At 40.8% G+C, this 11,466-nt stretch overlaps 1 protein-coding gene across 5 annotated transcripts in view; it reads left to right on the top strand.

Moving 5' to 3' along the window:
- Nucleotides 1-237: 237 nt before the first annotated feature.
- Nucleotides 238-11,466, top strand: part of gpbp1l1 (GC-rich promoter binding protein 1-like 1) — a 130,728-nt gene continuing 119,499 nt past the window's right edge. For 2 of the 5 annotated variants that reach the window (XM_072510818.1, XM_072510819.1), the window contains exon 1: nucleotides 238-453. The gene's annotated coding sequence lies outside the window, so the exon portion shown is untranslated. Of the gene's footprint in view, nucleotides 454-494; nucleotides 601-11,466 lie in introns of those variants that run through there. The other 3 variants (XM_072510822.1, XM_072510821.1, XM_072510820.1) reach the window with 3 other exon arrangements.

Below are 11,466 nucleotides of genomic sequence, written 5' to 3'. Positions count from 1 at the left end.
CCCCTCGGTTTGCAGCACAGAGTAAAACGACACACTCGCCCTATCCCCATTGCCTTGCCTTCCCAGAGAATGGGAAGACATGATTGACACACACAGGAGGCAACAAAACAATGCGAGCTGATTGTGACGTCAGATGGGGCCGAACGGCACGTGACTCTCCCGCTCGCACGCACGCGCACGCCTCCTTCCGTGTTTTGGTGGAATCCCCGCGCGCGCGATCGAGCGGGAGGAGCGTCGAGCGCGAGCACCCGGAGAGGGGGAGGAGGAAAGACTGCGGAGCAGTGGCAGCATTGGAGAGGCTGATTAATACACACACACATTACACATAAAAGCAGCAATCTATTGCAAATACCTTGGGTTGACGCTCAGGGGAGAGCTGAAGAAGAAAAGGAGGAGAGCAGTGGAGTGGAGATTGCTGCTGAGTGGTCCCCCCCCGCCCCACGCCTTGTGGAGGTAAGTGGCCAGCCAATGTTATTGCCCTGCAGCCTGCTTTGTCGCCATTTTGGCCCCAGCGTTTGTTATTATCATCATCGTGGCTTCAGCAGCCGCCTTACACTCCCCCTTCTCACTATTTGTTGTTGCTGGAGTTCAGAACCAAATGTAAGATGTTCATTGCATACGTTTTTTTTTGCCCTGTGACCTGTCTCGTATGGGAAAGAGTTATGGTTATTTGGCAGGGTTGTTTGTTTGTATGTCATGACATTTGTTTTGTGGCCTAAACTTGCATTTTGTGCTTATTAGTCCATCGCTTATTTATGTACCGCAGTGTGGATTGATGTTTTTCTTCGTCAAACAAGTGCTAAACGTGTTATAATAGTCCAGTGCAGTAATTTACTTTTGAATAATTGTTTTCCTTTTTGAGGCTAACTGTGCCCACCACCTGCTTGTTGGGATTGTGTTATTGTGTTGTTGCAGGAAAGGCAGGAAGTCACTTCGGATTCCCTCTTTTCCGCCCCAGAAGTGTGGAATAACACACTTGAGATGAGGTTGCCGATTATTTTCTGTTTGCTGAGCCACCCACCCCACGGCTGCCATTTCTGGTCGTGTGGAATATCATCTCATACCCAAGGATACACTTTCCTCATGTGCGAAGGATTCTAAATCGTGCAAACTAATGTTATTAGATGATTGTATAGGGTGTCATAATTCAGTGGCAACGCAATCGTGTTCGTTTACATTTGCTTGGGTTGGATTTAAGTTATATTCACAAAAATCATCGTACTTGTTAGGAGTTTTAGCCAATTGGATTTTCAATTTCTAGTCCATTGCATTTAATTTCAATGTCCATCTCATTTTTAGCAACAGCTTGCATTTGTGTGAACGTCGTAGGCAGAACATTTAGTTTTGCTTGCTCTGTTACAACACCAACCAATTGTATTTTTGGATTGTGATTTTTGGAATATTATCCTCTGGCGAATGGATAATTTAAAATTTGTAGATTCAAATAATGAAGCCTGTTTTACACTCCAGAACCAATACTTTTTTAATTCAATTGAACTGGTGTCAGGAAAAATTCGAATAATTTGGATTTAAGCATGGGGAAACAGTATACTTCCTCAATGTATCTCAATTGTCAGTTCCATTGGAGTCACTGTAACCAGTTCTGATGGTTTAAAGAGTAATCAGTCTTTAACTCATTCTCAATCATATTGTCACTACTCTCTCATATCGCAGTGGTATTCTTTCCTTTTTAACCCACTCAACCAAGTATGAAGAGGGTCACTTCACATTTAAGTACACAAGCACTTTTATTCATCTCTCACTGCTGTTTCTAGTTGCCCCACCTGATATTGTGGCCCTTTTGTAGGAGCAAACATTGCTATGAGCGATTCTCACCATGAAGTATCAGCATTGTGTAAGAACGGGATGTAGTGAGATTAGAAAACAGGACAGTCTTTCAGAACCGACATCTGATCAATCCTTTTAGGATGCAAATATGTTTGTACATATTACATACTGATTTATAATGCACATTTAATGGAGGGGAGGAGTAGCAAAGCAGAGTGTTTGTGACACATTCCATGTTGTAGTGTGATGGAATCTGTGGTTTGCGGGACCAGTGAGACGCCATGTGCAAGTTGTCTGAATAGATGTCTTGTTAAATGTTCTGTTGGATACACTGACTGTGGTTTCAAAGCTTGTGTTTTAGTGTCAGACCCTAATGGAAAGGGAAAGTGAAACTTTGGATTTCTGGGAAAACTGATACTGGTTGAAACCAGATAAAAGACACTGATACCCAAGCTCGGATAATCAAGCTGTGCAAGCAGGCTGATGGAAATAGGGGTGACATCCAGGAGCTTGCAATAGGCAGATCCATGAATGCTGCAGCTGTTTAGAATTTACACTGCAGAAGGAGGCGAATTCAGCCCATCGAGTCTGCACCGGCTCGTGGAAAGAGCACCCTACCCAAGGTCAACACCCCCACCCTATCCCCATAACCCAGTAACCCCACCAAACACTAAGGGCAATTTTGGACACTAAGGGCAATTTATCATGGCCAACCCACCTAACCTGCACATCTTTGCACTGGGAGGAAACCGGAGCACCCAGAGGAAACCCACGCACACACTGGGAGGACGTGCAGACTCCACACAGACAGTGACCCCAAGCCGGAATTGAACCTGGGACCCTGGAGCTGTGAAGCAATTGTGCTATCCACAGTGCTACTGTTTATTACTCTTCAATTCATTGGCTGACCAGACTCGGTCATGGAGTGCACAGGGTTATCACTGAGGATTTGATAAGATCATACTAGTGGATCCAAGCCATCAAGATGGTTGTGAGAGTGTTGTGAAACCCTGGGCTAGTGCGCGGTCAGTCCCAGCCCCACTTGACCAGGGGTTGCAACACAATTGAAATGATCAATTAATTCTTTAAAAACACCCAAAGTCTTTGGCTGCCGAATAAATACAGTCACCAGGTTTGTAAATTCAAACATTATTCACTTTTTTTTAATTAATCATTGACTATAATTAAATATGTAGCAAATACAACTGGTAATTATTATCTAATTCCTGACCCTGTAATTCGCCCCTATAATTGAAAGAAGGACTTAAAATAATGATGAAAATAAAAGGATAAGAGTCTTTGTGTGTACATCTGTTTTCAATCTAGGCCTTCAGTACGAGGGTTTTGTTTTCAGTCTCTAATGGTTTTCACTGTGGATTCATCCAGACTTCTCTGCAGCTTCAGAAAACAGCAGATAGGCAGTATATCTAGAGAGAGACTGACACACTCACAGCTGCTCCTCTCAGCGTCCAGGATCCGACTCATTTCCTGTGTCCTCTGAAAATCATCCCACTCGGGTAGGATCCTATCGCTGGGCAGAATACTACCTTTTGCCAATTCATTGGTCACCAGCCAAATTATCGAACTGAACCCCTCCAATTTCTTGTGTTCCAGTCTTTCTGTTCAGAAGCTAAACCTGCATAGCACAGGGTACCATTTTGAAACTTCAGAGTTTTACACTTCCTCTGTTTGACTTAAAGGTTCATTCGACATCCATGGATCAAAAATGATAACCACAAAGTAAAAGAAATGGGAAATAAGGGAATCAACGATTCAGTAAAGCTGGGAAGGTTTTGGAGAATACGCTATTATGTTGAAGATTGTAACCGGGGAAAAAACTGCTGTCGGATGGGAATCGGTTGTTGAATAGTTAAAGAAAAGGAGCTGGAATTTTACCTGAGGAAGTTCAAAACTTTGAAGGATTTTGTGGCTGAAATTGGTGCCATCGATGTTGCGTGGACTCCATTCATCTGTTTTTTTTTTTTTGTATCTTATTTAGCATGTAATTTCTGGTATACATTGACCACGATTTGTCTGTTAATTCCTGCTTCGCTTGTGTTGATTTTAGTTGATAAAGTGAAATTTCAGCATTTTATTTTGTTGGTGACCAATTGGTAAATTTGGTTCTTTCATTTTGTTGGTCTCCACGGGATCATAACAGTAATGTCCAGATTTTGCCAACAAAGTTTTACACCAATGTTAGAATGGAGGAAGATCAATATAAAGAAGACCAGTATTGGAAAAGTAAAAGATTCATATAGTGCGGGAAGGTACAGTGGGGCAGATCCGTGGAGACTTTCATTTTGAAAATAACTGAGCATTTTGATTTAATTGCTTTGGAGAACTTCAGAGCCTTGGAGAATTTTCAGGGCAGAACTCAAATGAGGGGGAGGATCATGGCAGTACTGTTTTGCAATACTGTTTTGGATAAGCTGAAGTTTATGTCTGGTATTTAACAGAGTTTGTTTGCTTCTTAAAGTTTGAGTCTGGAGGTGAGTTTAAGCAATTGTGGTAGCTTGTGCTGTAAAGGTAGAAGTGGGAACATTATGATAGTAACGGGTGGTAATTGTGATGGGTGTCTTGTGCATTTTAAAGCAAAACTCCGCATTTCAATATACTGACATTATATACTGTTGGGCTCACCTTCGATGAGTAGCATGGGGTGGTTGGAGTTCTTTATGGAAGTCGAACAGTATGGTCTTGCTGAAGCTTTCTCATCTACAGCTGTCAAGAAACTACCGAGTGCATTGCTATCAGCAAAGGCTGTAAGTTCAAACAACATTATGGTCGTAGTGCTGAAGACCTGTGTTGCAGAACTAGCTATGCTCCAATCCAAGTTGTTTCAATACTGTGCAATGTTGGCACCTACCCAATATTGTGGGGAAGCTACCCAGGTACAACCTGCCCACAAAAAGCAGGACAGATCCAGTCTGGCCAAATAGCTCCTCATCGTTCTATTCTCGATCATCACCAAAATGATTAGAAGATAAGGTGTCGTTGACATTGCAGTGTAAGTACTGCTTCATCATATTAACCTGCTCACCGTTGCTCATTTTGGGTTTGCCTCCTGACCTCATTACAGCCTTGGCCCAAACATGGATTCGATGTGAGGAGGTAGTGGCTGCCCTTGACATCAAGGCAGCATTTGGTGGCGTCAATGAGCCCTTGCGAAGTTGAGGTCAGTGGGAATACTCCATCGATTAGAGTCATATCTTGCACATAGGAAGATGGTTTCCAAACTCAGCCCCACAACATCACAGCAGGAGTTCCTCAGAAACAATGAAATTCAGCTCCTTATCAATATTAGTCCTTCCATCAAGGTCAGGAATTTCTGTAATGATTGCTCTATGTTTAGTACTATTTGTGACTCGCAAAACATTGAAGCAGACCATGTCCATATGCAGAAAGAGCTGAACCACATTCGGCTTTGGGCTGACAAGTGGCAGTTAACATTCGCGCCACAAAAATGGCAGGCAGTGACCCTCTCCAACAAAAGAGAATCCAGCCACCTCCGCTTGGCATTCAATGGCATTACCATCACTAAATCCCCACCATCAACGTCTTAGGATGGACCATTGCCCGAAAGTGAACCAGCTATGTAAATACTGTGAACGGAAGAGTAGGTCAGAGACTCTGAACTTTGTAGTGAGTAACATAAGCCGCTGTGTTTATGACAGGTAGGTGAGTGCGAATGATGAAGTCAACTAAGTCACTTGGTTTTCCCACCATCTCACAATAGACTGAGTCTGGCAGATGTTGCCCTCCAGACTTAAGCCAATTCTCATTGATGACACTTATGAGACAAAACCTTGATGGTGGCTTACAGATCTACTTAAAGAGTCAACTGAATTTTCTGGGGCTGTATTGGTTTGAAGATGAATTATTTTCTTTCTCTCTCCCACTCTCTTTCCCCCTCCTGTAATCAGTGCTTGTTGCATTTGCCTGCAACATGACTGACTGCACATTATGAAGTGCTTTGTGATGTAGTCAGAACATGAAAGCAATTGTATTTGTGTGGCTTAGTTTCTTCTTTCCTTCCTTCCTTTGAGTATTAAAAGCTCCTGTATTTGCATTCCACAAACTGGTATTCTTATGTCTGTCCAGTATTTAGGCTACTACATGCAACTAAAACCTTCCTTAATTTTTTACACTTTGCAAGATGGTGCAGTGAACATTGTAGTGTGACTTTGACTATACATCATGATATACGTCTACAAGTGACAAAGACATTTTTAATTTGTGCTAACTCTATTGCAAAATTTAAAAACTGTGAAACACTTGGCCTGACACAGATTTGTGCTTGTATTATATGTGGGGCTAATGCATTATAAGACTTTCCTTAATCTTTCAATGCCAGCAACAATAGGGTGATATCCACTCATGGGTTGGCTATTACAATATTCACATCTACATAGCTTGTAAATGTGATATCTGTAACTTTCAATTTCTAATCACGTCTTCAGGAAGTGGGTTAGTTCCCCAATGCTTTAGTAATAAAGCCAGTGGTTGTCTACTGCCCACAATAAGTGTCCATCAAACTTAACTGTCTCTCATTGCATTGCAAGGTGGGGGACAAAAGGTATTTTCCTATTTGTTTATGAAGAAAGCCTTTTCAAAACAAAATACCCTGCAAATATGAAATTGAGGTTAATTACAGCAAATTCCCCTGTTGCCTTGTGTGTACTGAGGCGTAATATCCCTTTCCTTGAGCATTGTGTCTATCCATATACTATGAGCATCACCATCAGATGGTAAGATACATTGTGACAATAAACGATTTTCATTTCATTTTTTCATTTGCTTTTATAGAGCTGTGCGCGTTAGTGAACTATTGCATTTAATTTTTGTAATTTAACAGTTTCTTTGCTTAATCGTGAAAGCACTAATTTCACAGTAACATTTTCTGGTCCATCTTTGTGTCATTTTCTGTGACTACTGAACTTCACTGCTAAGTGATCGAGCCATACCTTTTGAATCTAATTAGGGAGAGATGCTCTCGCCAGATCAAGGACTACAAAATTCAGTTTGCTAACTACCAAAAATGGATGAGTTATGACACTCTCCAACTTTGAGCCGAGTCTCAAAACAGATTTTCCAGGTTTCTAATTATAGGTTATCTTTTCTGTTACAATTTGAATCTTTTGTGGCTAATTGTAGCTCTTATCTCAGCTGGTAACTTGAATATTTGTTTTGATGAAGGTTGACCTTTTTTTTTCAGGATTAACTTTCCCTGAGCACTCGGCGTTGGGCTGAATCGTGACATAGTGCTGTAACGATTCTTTGATTCTAATTGAAGTTTAAATAATTATTTCTGGTAGACGACTGTTTTTTTAATAAAAAAAAAAAAAAAAAATGTTTTTAAATTTATTTGACTGACTGGTATTCCTCAATCACTCCATTTAATTATTGTACATTTTCCCTTATTTTAGTTAATGGTTGTGAATCAGCCCAAAGGCAGTGGTGTCACCCCAGGATTGGTGTTAGACCCACTGCTGTTCACTTGTTTCTTTATGACCTGGACAGTGGTATTGAGGATAGGGTCAGCAAGTTTGATGGTGACATGAACATTTTTGCAACAATTAGGACTTCCGAGGAAGTGTAGAGAGAAACAAATAATAGAAGCACTGGGTGAATGGGCTAAACAATGATAAATAGCATTTAACCGTAATACATTGAGGGCAGCATGGTAGCACAAGTGGCTAGCATTGTGGCTTCACAGCGCCAGGGTCCCAGGTTCGATTCCTCGTTGGGTCACTGTGCAGAGTCTGCACGTTCTCCCCGTGTCTGCGTGGGTTTCCTCCGGGTGCTCTGGTTTCCTCCCACAGTCCAAAGACGAGCAGGTTAGGTGGATTGGACATGCTAAATTGCCCTACTGTTCTATGCAGTGTAATTAATGTCGAACATTTACAAAGAATAATATTGAAAGCGCTTTGAAGGAAAAGTGGATCTCTGTGTTACTGTACACATCATGCTTGAAGTTCACAACCAATGCAGAGAAGTTCTAGCCATAGTAAGCAGGGTATTGGGTTGTATTAAAGAGAATCATTCAATACAAATCAAAGGACGCTAATCTGTCTATAAAAATCATTGGTTTGGCCATATTTGGAGTACTGTTCAGTGACTTGTGGGATATGTGGTGATTCTACAAGCTGTCAAGAGGGACCTAGACTGGTTGTTGGCTGTGGCAAAGGTTGAATGTTAGAAAAATGCAGAAGGCTGCTCGATCTGTCATGCCTGTGCTAGTTCTTTGAAAGAGTTATACAAGTAAATCTATGAATATATCCAATTCTCTTTTGAAAGCTTCTACATCCATCTAGGCACTACATTCTAGTTTATAACTTGCAGTATTTTTTAAAAACCATCTCCCCAATGCCAATTATCTTGAAAATATACGGCAATTATCTTGAAAATATGTCTCGTGGTGTTATTGGACCTCTTGCCAGTGGAAAGGCTTTTTTTTTCAAAAAAGTGTTTTAAAATATATATTTTTCAATTACAGGGCAATTTAGCATGACCAATCCATCTACTCAGCACCTCTTTGGGTTGTGGGGGTGAGACCCACGCAGATACGGGGAGATTGTGCAAACTCCACACTGAATGTGACCTGGGGCTGGGATCAAACCTGGGTCCTCGACGCCATGAAGAAGAAATCGCTTATTGTCACAAGTAGGCTTCAAATGAAGTTACTGTGAAAAGCCTCTAGTCGCACGCAGCAAGGGGAACCACTTAGGGGCGGGGGGGCACAGATTGGACATGCTAAATTGTCCTTGGTGAACAAAAAGGTTAGGAGGGGTATTTGGGCTACGGGGATAGGGTGGAAGTGAGGGCTTAAGTGGATCGGTGCAGACTCGATGGGCCGAATGACCTCCTTTTGCACTGTATGATCTATGTACTTTGCTATCTGTCTCTTAGCTAATTTTGTATCCTCATATGCCCCAATATTCATTATAAATTTATTATGTAGCACTGTAGAAAATGATGTTGTTTGAAATCCTGTATAAACATCCATCCTATGCAGGAAGATTCAGCATTATTTCATTGAAGGACTAAATCAAGTTTGTCGTGCATAAAATGCTGGAAATATTCAGCAGGTCAGACAACATCCATGGGGTGAAAAATAGAGTTGGATGCTTCAGATCTGCCCTTCCATCAGGTCAGATTCATTAGACAAGTTTGTCATGCATCTTGTTTTTAACTTTCATGTTGGCTGTCACTTGTTCTTCCAAATGGCGGTTAATTTTCTCCTGATCCCTGGACTGATTTTGATTGCTTGAGGGGGTGGGTGAATGATTTTCCAAAATGTATTTGCACTTGCAGATGTTAAGATTATCATCGAGACTCTGACGACTTTTAAAAAGAGATACAAACCTCAAGATACTAGCTGAAAGAATGACTTGTCAAGATTTCATGTATTAAAACCTGTTCAGTAACAGACTAAACGAGCTCTATTGACTGAAAGCTGTTTTCTTTTTAAGGCAACTTGTACTTTAAACTACAGAAAGGAACATCCCTCTTTTATACTTGGCACGCATTTCACTCTCCATGGAATTACATCACGCTCTCCATGGATTAACAGATTGTGTAGCAAACAGCCCAGAGTTGCATTCCAGTTCCAATGGGTTCCCTTATCCCTACTTCTCTGAGTAGTAACTTTGAGTGACCTTCTCCAGATGCTTTCTTTAGTTCTTGGTGAGTTTCTAAACTCTACCACCAGCAGTAAATCCTATTCTTGATTATTGCCTCTTTCATGCCAGGACAAATCTCTTGGAACCCTCAGAAGGCTACAGTATACATCAACTTAGAGACAGTTTCCTCCCCATACCTGACTGTGGTAGCTTGCAAACCTTCTCTCTGCTGACCACACAAAACTGCTGTCTGTCTGTGACATTCATTGATTTGTAGGGAAACCTGTCACCTCATCTCAAAAGTGGATTCTTCCTCATGGCAGCATGGAACATTTTAGCTTGTATTTAGGTAGAAATGCTAATTAGCTATCCTTGACCCCCCAACTTCCTTTCATCTTGAACTCTGAGATTGCTGCCATTGTCACTAATCAAAAATACCATGAAACTTCTTCTCAGTAAAACCATCTAAGTCATTATTTGATCTCGAACAGGCCTAATGACTCTCTTCTTTACCCTAAATTTAAAGCTACAGCCTCAAGATTTGATGATCTAAACCTGGCCATGGGCATGTGTTTTTTTTTGATTTCCCCAGAGTTTATATATCTGAGGGTGTTTGAAAATTGTCTAATCATGATGCTGCAGGCATTGAGTGTGGGACAACTTGATGGAGGGCAGATTTTGTTTTAAAAAATATAATTAAAAAAAAAAACACATTTTTGAGTTGCATCTACGTTTATCAGGAAGAAGTCTGTGCGGCTTTTGTCAGCCTTTGGTTCGTATGAGGGGAATAAACATTCTAAATGAAGCATCTGTGGCCGTCTTCTGTCTCAGAGTTTGCACTGTGGTCAACTTTGTATTCATTTGAAACAAATGAAACAAAAATTGGACATCAGGCAATGCTGCCAAACTACTTCCTAAAGTACATTTGTACTGTAATTGCCAAAATTCATTTAATGGGGAATAACAAGTGCCTTGCAATCATACTGTTTGCATGTTGCAGGTGTCTTTTTGTATGTATAAAAATACATCATTAGATATATATTTTGCTGGTCACCATCTCAATTTATAAGGATAACATGAGTTGCACCTCTACAATGTATCTGAACAACTTGGAATCTAGTTATAATTTTAGACCTGCTCAAAACCATCGCTGGTTGATTTTTTTTTTTTTTTTTTTTTTTTTTTTCTGGTTCCCTTGAAGTCATTTTGGAGCTATTTCTCCCAATCCACCATTGTTACGAACCCCTGGTCAGCTCTCAATAGTGACGAAGAGACTGAACCAGGTTTAAATTTTAATATGGTGCGGAACGATTAAGGAATGATAATGAGAAACAGGGCATGGTTATTTTATAAACAACCTATTAATACAATATTTAAACTTCTAACAATAACAAATTACATGCAGTTTCTTAAATGTAAACACTAGTTCCTATTAAACAACACTAACAGAATATTTAAACTTCTAACAATAACAAATTACATGCAGTTTCTTAAACTTAAAACACTAGTTCCTATTAAACAACACTAACAGAATATGCAGCTCTCATGCCACTTTCACTGACCGACAAAGGCAATACTTGCATTTACGAAGCAATTTTTCTTCTGGTAGGGACCTTGTTCTGAACCCTTGTTCCAAAGCCTGCCTTGGTGGCAACTTTCATGACCAAAGCCTTCTGCTGTAACTGTTCAAAATAGCATTACTTCTCTGCCTCTCTCCAAGCTCCTTCAATCCCCTCAAACAAAGGTTCTCTGCTAGGGGTTCCAGGCTTGAGCACATCAGCATTACCTTGGCTGCTTTGTACAAAACTGAGCGAGGCTATTGATATGTAGCTAACCTCCCATTGACTGACAAAGAGGCTAATAGCTTGTCAGATGGTGGGTCCCAAAGAACAATGGATCTGGGACATCCTGTGTATTCCCTGTAACAAGTTTAAGTCTGACTGGGACAATGTTATGTCAACAAGTGTGGCCGTATCCCTTTGACTCTGTGCTCACAGGTTTTTTTTTTTCTCCTGTTGAACCCCAAAATTGTCTGCTACATTGGGGTCTCATT

Source organism: Scyliorhinus torazame, chromosome 7 (genome assembly GCF_047496885.1).
Source record: "Scyliorhinus torazame isolate Kashiwa2021f chromosome 7, sScyTor2.1, whole genome shotgun sequence".
Classification (NCBI taxonomy): domain Eukaryota; kingdom Metazoa; phylum Chordata; class Chondrichthyes; order Carcharhiniformes; family Scyliorhinidae; genus Scyliorhinus; species Scyliorhinus torazame.
Note: the sequence above shows the minus strand (reverse complement) of the source record. Positions and strands in the feature narration are given on the sequence as shown.